Below are 22107 nucleotides of genomic sequence, written 5' to 3' on the forward strand. Positions count from 1 at the left end.
TTGATTTAGCTCATGCCTATTCATTAATAGCTCAAGGCTAGTTACATTCAGGTATACCCAGAGGGCTTACAATCTAAGGGAAAAATACTACTGGAGATTCACAAGCTGCAGTACTGGGTACCTCAGCTCTTGAAACCACCTAAATTATTTTCCACCACGGAAAAATTCAGAAGGAAAAAATACCGCAGTGAAAATATGAAAAAAAAAAAAAAAAACATCACACAATGGTGGCTCCCTTCATCAGGGCCACCATCTTCTTAAAGGGCTACACTGGCCAAAAATAACTAGCCCCCCCCCCCCCCCACCCCCAAATGAGAAAAGCCAAAAAATAGCAGCCAAAAAAAAAAAAAGAATTGGTGCACTGACAACCCACCCCCTAACCAAATCCCCTTCCCCTATCAACAAAAGGATCCCTTCAATAAAGGAAGCCAGCCAGCCACCCCTCCCCTGAATCCCTGACACACCCTAGTCTGCCGTTCTGAGGATATGACTAGTGGTCTACTGGGCTCCTCCTGGTCTAATGAGGCCTACAGCATCCCCTAGGCTCTAGCCCGCCGGTCACTGAATCCAGGTATACCCCTATCATGCGAGACTCAAGGAAATGGTGACTTGTCAATAAACACATTATAAACTAAATTTGCTCAAGATCACGTGAAGAATCTTGCAAAGCCAAGACCCTCTTCAGTTCAGTGGTGGTCATGGAAAGAAACTCAAATGCAAGCAAGTCTCTCACAAGGAGAAAGAAAGATATAATTTCAGTTTGTAGAAGGCCAAGTGAATGCTTATTTATATATTTTATTTATTTAGTCCGTATTTACAGACTGTGGCTATCCAAAAGCCATCAGTAGAGCTCACAAACTAAGAGAATATACATGTGGGCATGCTCCCAACAAGCTGAGTATGAAGCCGAACCATCAAAGCCAAAGAAGAAAAGATATTTAAACAGCCGAGAAATATAAGGCCCGGTGCTGGCTCTAAGCTCAATGGAGCAACAGCTGCCACCGCATTCTCTGGGTGTTCTTGCTGGGAAATAAACAGAGAAAAGCTGACGTTTGGCCCATCTTCTTAATGATTCTGCTAACACCAATATTGGAGCTATTACCGGGAGCTTCTCATTCATTCAAGGATTACATTTGCAGTCAGTAGAATTTATTTATATGAGCGACCTACAGGAAAAGATTTACCTTCACCATTATCCAAGCGCATGTTTAAGTGTACAGGGGTTTCTGCAGAGGCAGCTTCATGCATCATTTCCTCCTCATGCCCTACCTGGAGATACCAGGATGAAAATAAATTGCTCCTCCATCCCCTCTCAGAAATCTGCTTACTGACACACTTAAAGTCGGCTCAGCAGCAAATGCATGCTTGGGATCTTGGAAGCGGTTTATTTTCTCTAACAGGCCATCATGTTCTCATGTCTGTCATGGTTTGCTGCTTCACCCTTGACAAATGTTTGGCGTCTCCTGAGAAATGTATGCTCTGCAGGTGCAAACAGAATAAAAAACCCCACAGAACGCAGAAGAGGGCACAGATCTGCACACCACAGAGGCTGAATTCGTGCTTTCGCGGTCTCAGTGGGTGCTTGGAAATGGAGAGCAGAGAGGCCCTCTCATGACGAAGCACATGTTCAGATCAGAATGAAGATCTGAGCTTGGAGAAGTTGCCCAATTTCATAGCCATGGCTCTTGAACAGCAATGCCAAAGCCAGGCTTCATGGAACACCAGTGAGAAGCGCGAGAGCCAAGTGTTTTTTGCCCTTTATTGATCACTTTTCAACACACAGTTTTGTTGGGGGGTTTTTTTGTTTTTTGTTTTTTTTTTAAATCTTTAAATGACATTTTAGTAAAGTCTGGGTTTCCCATGCGATTTGCAAAGGCAGGCATTATAGACGCCCAGGTATTTTTGGAAGTTTGCGTGTTTAACCAAGCTTACTATCCGCATTCTATTTCTCCCCATCTCCATGGTTTTACTGGAGTTTGGCATGCACAGCTACTATCCTGTTTCTGAGCCTTCAGGAAAACATATAAAAATCCAGCAGAGATCTGAAGGCCCTTGGGAAATCTGTATACGTAAATTGTCATAAACCCCAAAACAACCTGTGACCAAGATGATAGGGTGGACCATTCAGAAACTTACCTAAGGATTTGTCCTTTGGGTCCTAATGCTACCCTACTGCCTGGTTCTCCCTTCTCCCAGGAGCTACTTTTATACACCAGCTGGCTCAAGGAAAGGAGACCTATATCATAAAATTCAGTGGCCACTAGACTAGTCCCTTTGCTCTGAGATATCTCATACAAAGGACACAAATGCTTAGTTACTAGAAACACAGTGAAAATATAAAACATCAGCTTTCTGATATTCCCCAGAGGCAAAGAAAATATATTTAGAAACCAAAGAACTTTATAATACTGAGATACAGAGGAATTTCCAAGTAAATATGCAATATCACACCCTACAAGTAGCCCACTGCTTGGAACTCAACACTTACCACTTTTCATTAAGGTTCCATCCACCCAAATTCATTTAGGCTTCTAGAGACCAAACAACAGTAATGATTCAGCTTTTCCCAAATAGCTGATGCTATAAAAAGAAATATTCATCTTTTTGGCATAAAAAAAAAAGATGTCACAGCTGGAAAAAAAAGAAAGGTATTCTAGGCATGTAGGAAGCAGAGCCCCCAGGAATGCTTCATTAACACATAAGAGTCACTTATTGAATATATGCAGATGATATCAATTCTTTTTCCCCACTCATACCATTTGGAAATCTACTGCTCAATTTCTAATCCTCTGTCTCTCCTCGATTAGTACATGGTTAGCTCATAACAAACTCAGTCTTAATCTATTATGATTTTAGGTCATCCACAATTTAGCGATGCACCAAACAGTTTTTCTTATGAGAATATAAACATCCCAATATCAAACAATATTTCCAATCTTGGTATTATACTAGATCCAAATTTAGATATGCAATCTCACATTAAAACTGTTGTAAAGTCTCATTTTATAAGTTACGCTTACTACGACACATTAAACCGATACTTGATCCATCTGATTTTCGCACCATCCTCCAATCTCTGATACTAACATTGATTACTGCAATTCCCTATATGAAGGATTGCCACTAACCACAATACAACCTCTACAACTAATACAGAATGCAGCAGTGAGGTTACTGTCAAACACAAAAATAAATGATCATATCTCCCCAACACTATTCAATTTACATTGGCTCCCAATAAAATACAAAATTTTAACTATCATACAAAACATTATTCACCATAATAACAATGACTGGCTATGAGCCAGTCCACATATATACACCTGCTAGAAACTTAAGATCCAAACATCAATTATTATTACACACCCCTTCACCGAAATCTACTAGACTGGTTGTAACAAGAGAAAGGGCCTTTTCTATCTCAGGACCAATCCTCTGGAATTCAATTCCCCCCAATCTCTGAATTTTGTCCAACACAAAAGATTTTAAAAAAGCGTTAAAATATTATCTATTTACACGAGCATTCCCAGAATTATGCAATAATACCTATAACCTTTCCACATTCTATGACCAATGTTTTATTTGTATATCTATGTATTTTATTTTAGTTGTCCTATTTTATGCTTAAATCATTATGAATGTTTTATTGCAACCCACCCCGAACCTTGAAGGGTGCGGGATATACATTCTTTTAAATAAATCAATAAATAAATAAACAAACAAACAATGCCCACCACACCACGCAAAGATCTTCCCACAAACACTTCCTCAGTCCTATACATAAAACACTTAAATAACAAAGAGGAAAAGGAAAGCTTTCACCCCTGCAAACATGAAGAATTCCATTAATTAAAATGATCAAAGAGCTGAAGTGACTCTAGTCCCGGTGTCTCCATGGTTGGACTTCAGCCAATCCGCTCTTCCCAAGGTTGGCAACCCAATACCAGCTGAGCAGCATGGATGGACCATGGGATATTGGTCAAAAGCTCACCTTGTCAGCAGTGGCATAGCCAGAACTGAATAATTATTTTGTGCCCCCCACCCCAAGGTTAACGTGAGTGGGCACTAGGCTTACAGGTCCTAGACCTGCGAACAAATAATACCTTACAGTGTACCTGACAATGGATTTCTAAATATTCTGCAACAGCCGTCACGCATTCTGGGTGACAGTTTAAATATTTTAAACTCAATTATCCCAAGCCAAAAGCTGGCAGTAAAGGAGAAGGGTAAGGACTGTGACTTGTCTGATGAGCAGAGCGCACAAGGAGCAGTGTAGAGAGATCAGAGGGAAGAGGCAGAAAGGAGCTGTTGAGAGAAGGCTTTTGTAGGTGAGTAAGAGGAGTCTGTAACGTATTGTGAAGGCTCACCGCCCGTGCTGACCTTGGTGCCGCTCCGCTGCCTCCAGCTCAGGCCCCTCGCGAGTCCTGGATATCCCTGGAGTCCCTCAGTCGCACAGGACTCCCTGGGTTCAGGTCTCCACTGGCCCTGGTTTTGCGGGGCTTCTGGGTCCTCTTTGAACGGAGTGGGGTTGAAGCAGTCCCCCAACCCCCAAAGATAACACAGAGAGAGAGAGGTTCCTCAAAGCAATTTTATAAAGCAGAGTAGCTGAATCTGTTACATTGGCTCCGTCCCCTCAGGAGCTGAACAAATGACCCTGCCCCCGCTCTCCAGCAGTCTAACCCCTTAACACAGGTGCTGGAGCAAAGGTACTGTTTGAGCCCCCCCCGGCTCTCCAGTTCACCAGCAAACCCCTTAACACATGTGCTGGAGCAAAGGTACTGTTTGAGGCCCCCCCCCCGGCTCTCCAGTTCACCAGCAAACACCCCTGCCCTAACTTCCCTTAGGGTACAGGTTCTCAGTTTCCCTTTTCTGGCTAGGCTGCAACCATGAGGCAGCTGGAGGATTCCTCTCCCCCGGAACCTACCTCCATTTCCTTCTCTCCTTTGCTTCCTGGCACTGGCTTTTTCTGGCCACTGCTGCTACCTAGGCACGCTCTCTTCCTCTAGCTCCCTAGGCTCACCTGTGTGACTCATTAGTGTCAGAGTCTGCCACCTGCTCTCCTCCAGGCTCTCCCTACAGGTCAGGTGGTGGTTCTAGGAACCTGGGATTTGTAGTTTCTCGCCTTCACCTGCTCCCCCTGCTGGCTGGCTCTAGTATTACCAGCCGCCTTATGATATCTTATCCATTCCTGCCCCCGGCAGCGCTGCACTCCATCACAGTATGCAGGAACGGTTAAGGAGCCAAGGTAGTGACTTGAGAAGAGGGGTCATATGGGTGTAGTGGCTTTGACAAAAATAACTCGGACAGCTGAAATTTGGATGGATTGTGGTGGAGAGAGATGGCTCACTGGGAGATGTGTAAGGACAGGTTACAGTAGTCTAAGCGGGAGGTGATGAATTTTATTCACATTTCCATAGACCAAATATGCACTGCTCTTTACATTTAATTCTTATTTCTGTAACCCGAATGCTCGGTCGTTATTCACCTTTAATTCATATTGCAATAGTGCAAATGACGTGGCGTTATTGACGCTCCTGTCAATGGTGCGCCACTATACACAATGAATTCATAATAACGTAGCCTGAATGATGCTCCACGTTAGATGTAGATGCAAGGCCATTTTCAAAGGGAGACTTCCCCGCTTTCCATGTTTTTATGGCTTTGGAGTGTTTACACGCAGAGAGGGAGGGAAATTTTGGGTCCCCAGTTTTACCCATGTAACTGCTTAGCTACCCAGGCACATTGAATCATTTGAAAATAGTCCTTTCAGTTCATATTGCTATGGCTCCAACGGTACATTGCTGTTTACGTTAATGCCTGTGCCTCGTCTCATCACATCACGTTATTTGGGTAAGGGCTTGTGTGCATTTTTAGAGTTAATTTCTGTGTGTGTGTGTTCTCACTGAAATGAGAGGTGAGGGATTCTGTGCGGAGGCACTAATGTGCCATAGGAATCTGTCATCATTGTGTCTATGGTAACCAATTACAATTAAAATCACACCAGGGCTAGCGCCTGTCAGGAGTGATCTTACAAGCAATAGATACAGTCATTACTGGAGCTGTGAAAGCCATTCATTGTCTCTTAGCACATTCTGGTTTTAAAGCAGAGAGAAATGACAATTGCATCCTTTTCTATTTATGACAAATGGGCTTCAGTCTAGGATGTGGGTGGAGGGATAAAGGGAGAGAGGGGGAGGGGAGGGGAGAGGAATAGAGAACAGCGCTAGCTGCCCTACTTCATGCCCTGATGGGATTTCCATGCATTTCAGCTTTGCTAACTCTTTATCAAGGCATCGTGATCTTTAACACTCTGCTGAGCAGAACAAGGACCAGGTGATACAGCAGGAAAGGCAAAAACAGGGAATCAAAGGGTGACAAGGCCCTGGCATTTCTTTATTTGCCTGCACCTGGAACAGGCTGTCTCCTGGATTCTTTCACATCAGTGTTCACATTGAGCTGAACCCTTTAAAAAGCCAGTATGCAATGTAATTTTGCTGCAGTTAAATATAAAAGTTGTGATCTATATTTTGACAGAGGCATTCCCAGGTCCCTGAAAGATCCAGGACACAGGCCCCCTAAGGCCCTCCTCCTCCCTTCCCCTAAGATTGTTGATAATGACTCAATCACGATCAGCAACTTCCCTCCCCCCTATGAGCAATCCTATAAAAACACATGAAGCAGAAATAAAAGCATGCAGACAAAAACTGAGTTGGAAACCGCAAGAAGCCAGCTCTGTCTGCAGTGTGTGGAAACTTATTTTTGGGCGGCTGGCCCTCCGTTCATTTATACCTTTCTATTAGTAATAGTGCACTGTGATGGAAGAACAGAAACATCACAATTCTGCATAAAACATCAAACTATACAATCAAGAAACATAAAACATCAATCATAATAAAACCATACACATAAAAAAAATAAATATTTCAAAATAGCTGATGAATAGAATAACATCCATGGGCTATAAAAGGATCATTCATTTGTGCTATGGGAATATGTATTAAATGCGAACAGTGCTGAATTGTTTGAGGTATGTTAATTTGAATTAAAAATGTATAGTCTTGCATCATTCAAGCTATGAAAATAAGAATTAAATGTGACTAGCAGTGCATCATTCGGGCTAGTGCAATGTGGAATTAATTGTTAATAGCGGTGCACCAGTTGGGCTACGATAATATGAATTAAACTGGGAAATTGACACAGAGATTGGACATTATAAATATGAATTAAACCTGAATAGCAGTATACTATTTGGGTCATGGTAATATGCAATAGACTTGACTTGTATTTGGGGATACTCTAATATGAATTAAACATGAATTGTGGATCAATGCTCGGACTAGGGTAATATGAATTAAACATGAATAGAGGTACACCATTTGAGCTTTAGTATTATTTATTTATATTGCAATTTAGTAATTAACATCAACAATATGGGATAACAATATCCCAGAAATATCAATTCATGTTCAGCATTAAGATTTGCAAAGTCAAAAAAAATAAAAGACGCAAAAGGAAACAAAGCAAACATTGCTAATCCCATGACCTGATCTCAAGTCCAAAATAATAAGAGGCAAGAAGATCACAAAGGCATGAGTTGAGCACTGTTTATACCTAATTTTTATCGGACTCCCACTGAAGGGTGACACTGCTAAACAACAGCCACGCCTAGGAAAAATCTAGCCTGAGGGAAGGTTTATCATGAAGAAACGTTTGCAGTTGCTCAGGGTCATAGAGAAGGGCTGCAGTATTATGAATTAACCAGGTATTGCCGCACACCATTCCAGAGAGGTGCAGGGGAAACATGTTTGGTTTGCTTGTTTTTCCATTTTGGAGGAGGAGTTTGGGGTTTTAATGGTTTGTTTAATGTTTTGCAGAACCACAATAAACATTAAATTTTAAAAAAAAAAGACAAAAAAGCCCCAGCAGACACCCCATTCATGCTTTGATCTATGAATGCAATGTGAATTGTGGGGCCTTGTTCAGGCCACTGTACTGCAAACGGGAAGGGCAATCTTATTTGCCCAAGTAAATGCCAGTTTATCAAGGTCCTCATTTACTAACATGAGGCCCTAAATTGACTGTTTGAGAATTGCCCATTCTCAATGTGAGTAAAACTATGCACATCCTTCTACAATATATGATAATTTTGCCCACATTGGGCAGAAGCATTCCCAGTGGTGAGGTTAGGTCAGGAAGGCAATACCACGTGTACTTTTTCAGTTTTAAAACTGTGTATGCTGTTTTCCTTGGAAAAAGCAGGTGCGATTTTCAGTGGGTACTTTTTCCTGAGGCTATTTTCCAAGGGAAATTCTGTTCATACTTTCTTTCTGAAAATTGGTGCAAGATCCATTGATAAAAAATATCTACAGTCCTTGACCCAATATGGGCAGTTTTGAAATTTGCTCCCTTTATATGTTCAGTGATGCATCATGCAAGTTATGTTAATATGAAGCTGTGGGACCCAAGCGGCGATCCCCAGGCTGGATCCACAAACTTAGCATGACTCCAGCCTTTTCAAACGCACAATAAACTTTATTTGCAGCTTCAACAAACATTTGTAGACTGCCTTAACTTCAGAACAGTGTACTCCCATTGTTTACAGTCTTGTACCACTTCCTTCAGTACTCACAGCTTCAATGCAGCTCGGTGCTTGGATAGCATTATTCTACAGGAGCTGCCTTCCTCCTGGAGAGCTGCGCCTGGTCTGACTATCCCCTGGATTCATTCTTATCCTTCCCCTGCTGGGCCATGTCCACAGAGCTCTCTCTCAAGGGGAATTAAGGTAAACCAGGCATCTAGCCTGGTCCTGCACAGGTTTAAGGGGGAAAATAGGGGCACTCCATGTTACATGACTACGCATTAACTATGTAAATGCTGCACCATTTGGGATAAGGTAATATGAATTAAATGTGAATAGCAAGGCAAAATTTGGGCTATAGTAATATTAATTAAGCATGAATAGCAATGTATCATTCAGGTTATGGTAATATGAACCATACATGAATATTGGTGGTCTATTTTGACTTTGGTAATATTCATTAAGAGGGTAATATTCAATGCCTGCCAAAACAGATTTTAGCCTGAATTTTCAAAGTGGCTTAATGTGCATAAATCTGCATTGAAAATGTGCAGCTGTGTGTGGATCCCAGTGCAGCAGGAGCAGGTGTAAGCTTGTGACCACCGTTCCATGAATTCAATGTGAATCACAGCATGCTATTTGTGAATTAAGTGTGAACAGTGGTGCATCATTTAGGACACAGTAAAATGAATTAAGTATGTATTGTGGCACAGCCACCACTGGGGTGAACTGCTCCCTACTCATTTTGGTCTTTGATCTGCACACATCTGTAGGAGGAGGAAGCTCCCTGTGAGGGAGTGGGCAAAAAACTCCCTCAGACTACCTTAAGGACTGGGCACAGGTGTCTCACACAGTCCTCCTTAAGGTTGAGACCCACAGGGAATCCTGGGTGAAGGGAGGAGTCGTCACCAGAGTAAAAGACCTCAGGGATTAGAGGGTTAGTAGGCCCCGGGGAAGAGAGAGAGAGTGTCCCACTGTATAAGAAGACCTGCTACATTTGAGGTTGAGATTGAGAATGATATAAGAGCTGTGGCCAGACCATTTGGTACCTATGGCCAAGTGAAACAAATGTGCCTTCACCCTGAACACAACACATGATACCACAAGCTGGGAGATTGTTAAATGTAGGGGCTTTAATTTTTTTTTCAATCATGCAACATCAGAGAAATTTATTTATGAAATGCATTTGTATTTCTATGAAATAGAAAGAGAAATGTATTTCCTCCTGTATTGTGCAAAATAAAGCATCATGAGCCTCACATTCACAAAGCTGGCATATTCCATTCACTAAACTGACTATAAAATGCTTTTTTCTACCCTTGCTGTCTGGACATTTTATTTTTCTAATCACTTTGCTCTTATTTGGAAAACAGAACAAGTCAGGCTGCTATAGATCCCTACACAGAAACTACTTGCTAGCAGAATACCTCACCTCAGTCACACATGCAGAACACAGATACACCCTCATCAAATACAGAATAAAGAAACTATAAAGTATAAATAGAAATGTGCAAACAAAAACTGAACTGGCAATCACAGCAAGCCAGACTCTGTATGCAGTGCAAGTTTGGAAAAACAGAAACAACACCATTCCTCATAAAACATCATATAAAATCAAGAAATATAAACTATCAACAATACTAATAAAAGAATAATTATTTCAAAACAACTGATGAACATCCAATAATTAAAAACTCATCTAAACATATTCCAAATAGCAATAAAATATTCCAAATCATTAAATGCATCACCTAAATAACACCCAATAAATTAAACTAATGAGAATATTAAAAAAAATCCCCCACTTTCCATACCTGGGAACTTTTGATTTCTAGATGTCCTGAGAATGTCATAGATTTGAAGGGAGGAGTGTTGCACACAAACTTTCTGCTCTCTCTCACATGCTCAGTCATACACACATACACACTCACACATGCACGGTCATACACACACATACATAATCTGTCTCATGTTCAGTCATACACTCATGCTGTCTCTCATACTCAATAAAACATATACATGCTGTCTCACAAGCTCAGTCATATACACACAGATGCTCTGTCTCACATTCTCAATCATATACATATACATGTTCACTCTATCTCTCATACTTATATATATATATATATATATATATATATATATATATATATATATACACACACACACACAGAGTCATACATACACCACACACACACACACACACATACAGTCTCTCATGTTCAGTCATACACACCACATATGGTCTGTCTTTCATACTCAATCATATACACCCACACACATGCTCAATCATATATACATCCACATACATACTGTCTCTCATGTTCAGTCATACACACACATGTTCCCTCTGTCTCACATGCTCAAGCATATGTACACTCACAAACTGTCTTTCATGCTCAGTCTCACACACACATGGTTTGTCTTTCATGCTCAGACATATACATACACACATACATATTCTCTCATGCTTAGTCATACACACACACACACATTCCCTCTGTCTTACATGCTCAATCATATGTACACTCACACACTCTGTCTCTCATGCTCAGTCATACACACACACACACACACACCTACCTCTGTTTCTCATGCTTTCACTTGCATCCTCATCTGTAAGAACAAGGGGCAGTAGCAACTTCCTTCTTCAGCCGGGCAGTCACTAGACTCTTCTCCTTGCTTCTAGGCTCTGGCCCTGATACTCCTGCTCATGACTGGTGAGGGGGAGGCCGGGGGTCTTGCTCCTCATAACTGCTGAGAGGTGGGGGGCTGGGGAGGCTGATTCTGCTTGCAACTATGCTGGCCATGCTCCTCCTCCTGCCTGCTGAGACGGGAAAGGGGGTTGGGAGGCCGTTGCTGCTTCTTGTGGCTCCGTGGCCACGTTTATTCTGACCGCCAGGGTGGAGAGGGGAGTGGAAGGCTGATGTTTCTTTCAGCCTCATGGGCCACTCTCCTCTTGACTGCTGGTTTGGGGAAGCCGCTGCTGCCAGCTGTGTTTTTAATGTTTTTGTGTCCCTGAGGGGGGGGGGGGTGTGAGGTGGCAGGACATTAACTCCCCAAGGTATATAGATTCTCGATCTCAGCCAAAACACCAGGCAAGGACTATCCAGAACTCATTGCTCAGATGTTACATCTCATCTTAGTAAACTGCTGGAAGAGCCGCCACAGATGCTGCTCCATCACTATTTATTCATTTACATATACTGATACTCCACCACTTCCATGGTATGTATTCAGCATGGATTACAATCAGTCACACATTCATAAATCATAAAACATCACAGCATACAATAAAACAATTAAAATAATCATAAAACCTCAGCATCTTAAAATCACATGTAAGCTTTCACAATAAAACAGGCTTTTAGTAGAGATGTGAATCGGAACCGGAAATCGGTTCGGATTCCGGTTCCGATTCACATGTGGGTTTTTTTCCATCGGGCCCAATCGCGGTTTTGTTTATCGGCTGCGACCACAAACTGTGTCTTTCCAAGGGAGAGCACCGGACTGTGTGCACTCTCACCGTGCTTCAAGGTGCCTTGCAGAATAAGTGACCCTCAATGTATTCTTTCTTCTATGTCACAGTGCTCCTTCTGAAATAACACGGCTTTGTCTTCTTATTAGGTATGTTTATGGTAAACTCTGATTTCTAATCTTCTCCAGGAAATGCTTCATTACAATGGAAGCTGAGTAATATTCTCTTGCTATTGACATCTCTCCAGCATATTCATCTTTTTCTGTATTGTATCTAATGCCCCCTGGTAGTCTGATTGTGCAGAGTCCTGTATTAGAGATCAGGTTTAATCTTCACAGTGCTGCCATACAATGGGATGATACTTGACAGTGCGATCATTATGCAGCACAAGATAAAGGGCATCAAACAGTTCAAGATGAGCTGCTACCATTGCTGGAATTCCCCCTGAGGGAATGCAAAGGGCAGTTCTGCAGAGCAGGAAGACGTGGCAGTCAGAATGCATCCAACATTTCCCATCCAATGATGTAAGGAAAGTGCTCACAACTGACTGCTGGGGAGCTGCAGGAAACCTGTGGTTCAACTTCTGCTGAAGAAACAGTGATATGTCCTTGAAATATTTAAAGGGAGACTGTCCCCACAAAACCACTTGTGGTATGCACAGCAGATATTATTTATCAAGCACTGTTCTTGTGCATCTATACGGTCACAACTTAAAAGCAAAGGGAGAGTGTTAGAACAGGTCATACAGTTCTAGAAATATGTAAAAAAAAATTAATGTAACCTCCCTGTCCTGATCTGGTCCTGTGCACAGGGGCTCATGGAGAGGTTCATGATCTAGCACAGGCCCCATACAGGGGAAGATAAGATTTCTCTTTCTCAAGGCCCTTAGGAGTTTTCCTCACTTGAGTTCTTCTGCTCATCAGCCCAGTCAAAAGCACAAAAAATCCACTGCACCGAAGTCCCCCAGCTGTGGGCGATGCCCGTGGGAGGAGCCAACTCCAGGCATAAGAAGAGAGGTGTCCTGCAACTGGTGTGGAGGAAAGGGACCCGCCCTTCACCCCTGTGCTTCCTGTGTCACCGCTGCACTGGAGGCCCCCAGCAGCGAGTGAAGCCCATGGGAGGAGCCAATTCTGGGCATAGGAAGCAGCACTCTGTGGCTTGCCACGCCCCTGGGTGCCACTTTCTTTTTCTTTTGCATTATCGCAGGGTATTTGTATTTTCACAGTTCAGCGAAGCTATGCTCCTTTTCCCCTCTTCTGAATTATGGTCAAGAGAAGAGGCCAGGTCTGTTTTTCAGGCCCAGTGCCTAGCTCTGCCCCGTTAACTATTACTTATGTGTCTTCTACTATGGAGCAGCCTCAGTCATTGCAGATTCAAGGCTAGAGGCAGCGCCTGGTCAGCCAGAACTGGAAACCACCTTGAGTCCCAATGATCATCCACCACCTCCTTTATTGAGCACTATGAGGAATAGCGATGGTTCTACATCTGATGTGGGAGTTTATTCTCAGTCCTTGGTGCCTTCTCAACAGCATCCTGAGGACTCCTGGAAATCTTGTTTCACAAAACCTGAAATAACAACTCTTGAGGATGTATGGAAAATGATTACATTTCTAGAGAAAACTGTAAGTAAAAGATTGGATGAGGTTAACATTTCTGCTGACCTGGTTAAAGGTCAATTTGCAGTCATTCAATCTAACCACTATTGAGCATGGTGTTAAAATTCAAGCTTTGGAGCTTCAGAATTCAACTCTTCAGGACTTTAAAATTGCTGCTGTTAAAGATAGTGCTTCGATTCATAGGCGTTTGGAAATGTTTGAGAATAGATCTCAGATAGTTAATTTGCATCTTCTTAATTTTCCTTGGCCTCCCTTATTTCTCCCATTGAGATAATGAAGAAATATTTAAAGGAAAGGCTTAGTCTCTCTGAGGACTCTTTTCCATCTTTCCTTAAAGCTTATTATTTACCCTTCAGGGGTAAACAATGAGTCTGGAAGGAGAGAATCTCTCTCTCCTATTAATAGTCTTAATATTACTAATTTTTTGGAACAGTCCTCTGAAAAGATTAAGGAAGAGCCATGTTATTGGTCACATGTTCTTCCAAACTGGAAAAAAATGTAATTTTGCGGCTGTTTTTCAGTAATCACAATTATTCCTTTATGGGCCATAAAGGGTGGATCTTCCCTGAAGTATGCAAGCAAACTCAGGTTAGAAGCAAAGCATTTCTCCAATTCAGAGATTCTGTTCTTACATTGGGGGTCTCTTTTTCTCTTCGATATCCAGCTAAATGCAAAGCTATTCTTTCTTATTTGAAAGCTATGTCAGATAATAGAAATGTAAACCCTCCCACTTCCACTCCCTGAGCGATTTGTTGTTAGTAGACAAACTTAAACCGATTGTAGCAGCTGTTTTGAAACTTCAAAGGAGAAGCTTCAAGGATATGATTGAAGTATATATATATATATATGTTAAAAATCTCCCTGATGAAGCTGTTCACAGTGAAAAAGTGGCCTCTGTTGGGATATTTTTCAATATACATTGCATCTGTGTACATTTTGCACCTATAAGTGTTGATTGAAGACACATTGTATCTACTGACAGTTACAATGTTGTATTTATTTATTTATTTTATTTATTTATTGTTTTTTTGTTTACCGACATTCATGTGTACATATCATATCGGTTTACAGCAATAGACAAATGTCAATTAAAACATTTGCAATTCAAAATTTAAAAGAAAATTATAAATACATAATATCATAGTATTATAAAATTTGCTAAAATTAACAAATAAAATCTAATATTAAAACTTAAATTAAAATTAAAATTATTGAGACAGAAAAACTAAAAAGAAAGCCTGGGTAACATCTAAAACCACCACCCTGCATGGAGCGAGTTGAGCCACACCCCCCTGCGAATACAGCAAACATGACTGGTAAGCGATAAAAGCCTTTGTAGATCCATGGGCAGGAAAAGGAAGATCAAGGTATTTCCTTCAGCTCTAACCCCGGTGGTGGTAAGGGGTCCTATGGACACACATATTATTCATGGGATGAATTTGGGTGCTTTAAATCTTGATCCGGAAGTATCCTTTTCCTCAGGCTCTATTCAGAGTCCCAGCCATCATTCATCACCTCAAAGTATAGACTCTAGAAATGATAAAGAATTGAATCCTTTGAATCAGTCTATAATTGACCCAATTCTCCAAAGTAGCACAGCTGCTTCGGCTGAGGGGCTGTTGGTTACTCCCCTGCCGTAGACAGCTTCGGACGAGATTATGGAAAATGTGCAAGATGAGATTCCTGATCTAAAAGATGTGACTTTGCTTGATGTATGGAGGTTAGTGAATAATATGCAAAAGTTACTGACTCAAGCAATGACTCAATTTGGGTCTATGAATACCGAAACTAAAAGCATGCTTCAGGATCAAGCAAAGAGATTAACTAATTTGGAAAGTAATTTTATTACTGTAAATTCACAAGTTACAAATTTACAAATGGCTAATACATCTTTCATTAAAGATAGTTTAGTTACATCAAGACAGTTAGAAAATATGGAAAATGTAATTAGATCAAAGAATCTCCGTTTCCTAAATTTTCCAAGCACTAGGTACTATCAGCTATAGAATTATTAAGGAAATATATGGGGGAAGTTCTACAAATTCCATCATATAAAGAAATGGTGTTTTCTAAAATATTTTATATCCCGAGATCTAGAACCAGTTCACTGGGGCCAGATGTAGGGTTTGATATAGTACAGGGAAGTAGCTCTAACTTAACATCGTTTTTGGAAGCATTGGTAGATGACATTCCAACAAGGGCTACCCTATTAGTAACTTTTAGTACTGAGATCGATAAGAATGTAGTATTGCAAAAATACTTTTAAAATAAGGAATTTCCTATCTGTGGGAGGAAAATCCAGGTTTTTCCTGATGTGGCGAAAGTCATTCAATTAAGAAGAAAGCAATTCTTGTCATTAAGGGATAGGGTTATCTCTTTGGGAGCCCTATTCATACTTAAATTCCCATGTAAGTGTAGTATCACTTTGGTTGGAAATAAGTTCATTTTTTATGAACCTTTACATTTAGAAACTTTCATTTTGGATAAAGAGTCAAAAAAGGTTATTTAGAGAATAGTTTGAGATGTTTAATGAATAAGTAGAAATAAATATCTCTCATTGTAAGAATGCTTATATTCTTTTTTTCCTTTTTGTAGTGCTCCCCAATTATGATGTGGATTTGTATTAAGGTTGGATGAAAATCTAAGAATTATGGAAATGTATCTGTTTTGTGTTTATTTCAATATGTAATCCTTATTTCCTTATTTTTATTGATGTTAAGATTGATAAAATTGAAATAAACTATAAAAAGAAAAAAAAAAAAAGAAAAAATGATTGAAAGGCTTGATTAAACAGCCATGTTTTTACTCCTTTCTTAAAAACTTTAATGTTAGATTCCATCCTTAGGTTTTGTGGTAGGGAGTTCCATAATCGGGGCCCGGATCTCGATAGTGATCTTTCCCGGACAGTATTCAGATGTGCAGCTTTTAATGATGGAATTGGAAGCAACCCAGTATTGGTTGATTGTGTTGTTCTTGAGGGAATATGGAAATGTAATGACGCTGTGAACCATTCAACTTTGTCTTTGTAAAGTGATTTATGAATTAAAGAGAGAGCCTTATGTGGAATTCTGCAACCAATGGGTAACCAGTGAAGATCTTTCAAGATGGGAGTAATATGTTCAGCTTTTCTTGTGTTAGTTAAGAGTCTAGCGGCAGAATTTTGGAGTAGTTGAAGAGGTCTTGTAGAATAAGCAGGTAGGCCCAAAAGGAGAGCGTTACAATAGTCCAACTTGGAAAAGACAAGGGCTTGTAAAACAGTTCTTAAATCATTCAAGTGTAATAGTTTTAATCTCTTTAAAACATTTAATTTAAAATATCCGTCTTTGATCATACTATTTACCCATTTTTTGAGATTCACTTCACAGTCCAAGATGATCCCTAGGTCTCTGACATCAAAAGAGATGAGATAATTTTTTGCAGTTTCTAAAATTTCAGCTTCCTTCTGTGGACTTAAATTGGGGCAGATGTATAGAATCTCAGGTTTTTTTTTAGCAATGAGAGAGAGATCTCATCCGTATCAGAACTTTATTAATAGCAAATAAATAAATGCCCCAATGTTTAGAGTCTATTGAAGATTCAATTGGTATTAAAGTCTGAACATCGTCAGCATAGATAAAATACATAAGATTAAGACCAGATAAAAGTTTACATAAAGGAAACATATAAATATTAACAAGTGGGGCAGAAAGTGAGGATCCCTGAGGTACACCATGAAGCAAATGGATTTGTTTGGATTCTATATTGTTTAATTTAACTTTATATGATCTATTGTCTAAATAGGATTTGAACCATTGTAAGGTGATTGTCTTTACACATTTACAAATGTGACTGAAAGACATATTTTTACTTATCTGTCTGTGTGATTGAGGTATGCTGAAGTTTTTTGCATGGTGGGTATGTGTGTGATATGTGTGCTATTGGTTTTTAATTATATGACTGCTTTGTAAACTATTGGTAAAATTTGGGCAGTAAGGGTTCAAATATCTATTTAAATCTTTACTAATGGAAAGTTTTTAAATGCATTGTTATGTAATAAACAATATTTCACATTGTTAAGGCGGTGGATTCCCTCTCATGTCTGCTGTGCCAAAAAAGGACATCTGTGAAATGGTGAACTGCTAACACCTTCCCAACGATTTCTATAATAAAAACAAAAATGCAAAATGGTAGGAGCTGCATTGTGCAGAAGAAAAATGATTAGGTAATCAGTGCATCAGTGATAATGCAGTAACACTGCATTATCACTGATAGAACAATTCTTGGGCAAAGAAGTAACACATCAAACACACAGAGTGATAATGGAGCACACTCAGAACCCTGAAAAAGTGCTGATTCTACCAAACAGGTGTAAAGTGCACACTTTGCTTACACAAACACAATGAGACAGAAACTCCTGTGCTACAAACAGAAAAAGGGCACTCTCAGCTGCAAATCGTTGCGACTGCTGCCTAGCGACTGAAGCTAATAATTGCATGCCAGATTGAATACACCCTATAACAAGTTGAGAATTAATCAGGTAATAAAGAGCTTCCGTTTTCAACATTTATGACATTTTTTTTTTTGTGTTTGCGAAAGACGCTGGGATAAATCACCAGTACAGGCAGGAAAGGAAATGTTAATTCTTCCCTGCTGAATAAAGTTTCAGTGACACAAGCATTAATGAATACATTTCCAGCCGTAAATGGTCGGTTGCCATTCTTTTCAGGACCAGGTTGCCATAGCAACAAATCAAATCCTAATCACTAAACAAGGTCTGCCAGCTTTACAAATGTGGGGTTTTTATTGTGTTGAAAGAAAGATTTGTCAAGCAAATGACCTCTTGTTTTAAAATGAGATGTTATTTAGCCCTTCCTTAGATCTGCCTTGTTATTCAAACTGCGTCAATTTATACCGTACCAGTGCAGCAGGAAACTTTTAGAAGAAATCATTTTAATGATCATGCTTCCCCTTATCAACACCTAGATAAATAATCTGGAATTAATTTAGGCATCTGTGAGCTCCCCCCCCATCACCTCACCAGTCACCATCATAACCCATCACCAAAACATCAATCCACCTTTAGTTGGTTGATATAACAGGGCTGCAGCTTTATTTCATCCGCACTGAACACATATGTATCTTGGAAGGGCAGGATATAAGACTTTTAAATAAATAAATACTTATGGGCCCCAAGCAAGTTCCTTTATCATCACTTCTGGAGCACTTTCATTCCCCCACTGCCCCTGCAGCCTGGTATCCAGGACCAAGGCAGCACCTGGTGTGGCCATCTGGGACTAGCCCATGTCCTTCCTTCCCTGCTGCCACCCTCCAGGCTGCCAGGCTGGGCAACAGTCACACCTCCAGCCCTACATCTCGAGATGTAACACAGATGGTGTAGAAAGTATGGAGAAGGGTTGTTTTCTCCTGAGAAGCAACCACTGACTTGTTTATTGCTCAAGAGAAGCATATGCAAGAGGTCAGCCAGAGCTTTTTTGCTTTTTTTTTTTAAATAACCAGCAACAGGGTGAAAGAGAGCATAACTTCTCCTGCCCTAATCTTCATCTAGTCATCATTGGATAGAGTAGAAACTGAGGGAGAGAAACATCCGGAGGAAGAAAGGGAAAATGGAAGTCCCTTGATCATGGGTCTGGGGGTTTAGGAGATGTCAGGGCTTGATGACCCCTTGATCTTGGGTCAGGAGGGTTAAGTGTGGTATTGAGTCTCAGAGGTCCCTTGATCTTGTTGCTTAGTGGGAAGGGAGGTTATATTATTGCATGAATGTTATCTCTTCTTCATGGCAGGGGATACAAGGGTGATGTGAGGGTCTGAAGGCCCCATCTGCATGGGTTTGGGCAGTGAGGGATGATGCCAGGGCTTGGCAACCCCTTGATCCTAGTGCCAGGGACTAGGAAGAATTTTGGGTCCAGGTGTGGGTAATTATGTTGGGGCATGAAGGCTGTTTAATTCTGGATCCAATGGGTGATGTCAGGGCATATAAACTCCTCCTTCTTTATGACAGAAGAATGAGAGGATCAGGCCTCAAAGACCCCCTTACTATGATTTCAGAAGGAGGGGTTTGAGAATGTCAGGCCTCAGAGGCTCCTTGTATCTTGTGCTGGGGGGAATCCCCTGGGCTAACCAGCACTTTCATTTTGGGACAGTTGGTATAATGGATTTCCAGTCACAGGGTGACTGCAAAAATATTACATCTTGTCCAAGGCAGGTCTTAAATTTGTGTCCTTTAATCGGCCCATGCTGAACTGTTACTGTTTAGTGTGGGCTCATTAAAGGCTTATTTCTAGTTGATGTTCCCTCATTTGCATTTGGGTATGTGTTAATTTTAGAAAATATGGAATAACATGTTGGGGACCATCTTAGCATGTGCATTAAGACCTTTTTCCATAGCTCACTAATTTCAGCACATGCAAAATGCCTATAAAGTGCAGACTAAACTTTATTACATAGGTCCCATAGTCCTTTTAACAGTTTTGCATTAAAAAAAGGGACTTACTAGGTAAGCAAGAAAATACTCCAGAAATGCCAAAAATGAGAAGGTATGAGGTCAGCTGGTCAAGGGTTTCCACAAAGCATGATGGGCCAGCCCTGCCACCATTTAAACAGCAGGTGTGCTAAAAGAATATATGGTTTATTTTTGCAATGTGAAGACTCCGTTTACAGGTGTGGGAAGAAATTAAACCCTGAGCTGTGAGTAATAGGAATGCATTGCATATAGGGAAAAATAACCCATGCTATAGTTACACAATGTTAGGTTCCATATTAGGAGTTACCACCCAGGAAAAAGATCTAGGCATCATAGTGGATAACACATTGAAATCGTTGGTTCAGTGTGCTGCGACAGTCAAAAAAGCAAATAGGATGTTGGGAATTATTAGAAAGGGAATGGTTAATAGAACGGAAAATGTCATAATGCCTCTGTATCGCTCCATGGTGAGACTGCACCTTAAATACTGTGTACAATTCTGGTCACCACATCTCAAAAAAGATATAATTGAGATGGAGAAGGTACAGAGAAAGGTGACCAAAATGATAAGGGGAAGGGAACAGCTCCCCTATGAGGAAAGACTAAAGAGGTTAGGACTTTTCAGCTTGGAGAAGAGATGGCTGAGAGGGGATATGATAGAGGTGTTTAAAATCATGAGAGGGCTAGAATGGGAAAATGTGAATCAGTTGTTTACTCTTTCGGATTATAGAAAGACTAGGGGGCACTCCATGAAGTTAGCATGTGGCACATTTAAAACTAATTGGAGAAAGTTCTTTTTCACTCAACATACAATTAACCTCTGGAATTTGATGCCAGAGGATGTGGTTAGTGCAGTTAGTGTAGCTGGGTTCAAAAAAGGATATGTTTTTGGAGGAGAAGTCCATTACCTGCTATTAATTAAGTTGAATTAGAAAAAGGCCACTGCTTTTACTAGCAACAGTAACATGGAATAGACTTAGTTATTGGGTACTTGCCAGGTTCTTATGGCCTGGATTAGCCACTGTTGGAAACATGATGTTGGCCTTGATGGACCCTTGGTCTGACCCAGTATGGCATGTTCTTATGTTCTTAAATGTTGTGATTCTGTAATTCCTAGTTTCAGAGGCAGTAAAAGTCTTCAAGAAATGGGAAGTTTACTAGAAATGTGTACAAGGTTTCTAGCAATGATAAGAAGCTACAATTGCGGACCTATGACATACAGTACATATAATATAACCTGTGGCTTCTCATGTTCAGATGAGAGTAGGAATAGTTGACCTGTAATCAAAGTTTGATAATGGCTGTTGTTCATGGTATGTACATTTTAACTTTGCGCAATGATCAGAGTCACTATAATAAGTGACCTCTGTTAACACTGAGCTTCTTTAAGTAAAGGCACAGTATTGTGTTTGAATTTGGATGATTTCTCAACATTTGACCTATTACATGTTATTAACTCATATTCAAATTGACATGGTTGACTATGTCAATGCCAGTGGGGAGAGGAGAGTACAGCGGGCAGTCACTCTTGAGTTCTGCTCATAATAACAATGGATGCTGTCAGATAAGCACCAAATGTCCCATCCAGTCTCACCAGTGGTCTTCCCCTCTGGTTTTCTACCACTTTGAACAAAACAGCAGGTGAAGTCCCAGACTTAAACCAACACCAGCTCCTGCTGTCCCCTCTCAGCCCTGCTCCTTTCACTGCTCTCTAAATCTATCCCAAGCACGTTGACAGTGCTGAGCTCCACTACCTCCACTGGTTGGATATTTCAGCCCTTCTCATCTTCCTTTATTGTGTTTATAATACCCAGACATCTTCCAACACTCCCTCCAGTGTCTTACTTTCAAGCTTTGCAATAATCCAAACAGCTACCAAGACTAGGGAGACTGTTGTCCAAACATCTGGCCACCTTGATTTGTTGATGTTAGGGCTATAACATCAGGCCAGCCTCAAACCTTTCATTCTTGAGTA

At 40.7% G+C, this 22107-nt stretch overlaps 1 long non-coding RNA gene across 2 annotated transcripts in view; it reads right to left on the bottom strand.

Annotated features, from left to right (window-relative positions):
- LOC115079869 overlaps positions 1-22107 on the bottom strand; it is a 63273-nt gene that overhangs the window by 6525 nt on the left and 34641 nt on the right. The window contains exon 3 of one of the 2 annotated variants that reach the window (XR_003853422.1): positions 14783-15202. The exons of the other annotated variant lie outside the window; for it this stretch is intronic. This is a non-coding gene — a long non-coding RNA (uncharacterized LOC115079869). Of the gene's footprint in view, positions 1-14782; positions 15203-22107 lie in introns of those variants that run through there. 2 annotated transcript variants of the gene reach the window in all.

Source organism: Rhinatrema bivittatum, chromosome 18, assembly GCF_901001135.1.
Source record: "Rhinatrema bivittatum chromosome 18, aRhiBiv1.1, whole genome shotgun sequence".
NCBI lineage: Eukaryota > Metazoa > Chordata > Amphibia > Gymnophiona > Rhinatrematidae > Rhinatrema > Rhinatrema bivittatum.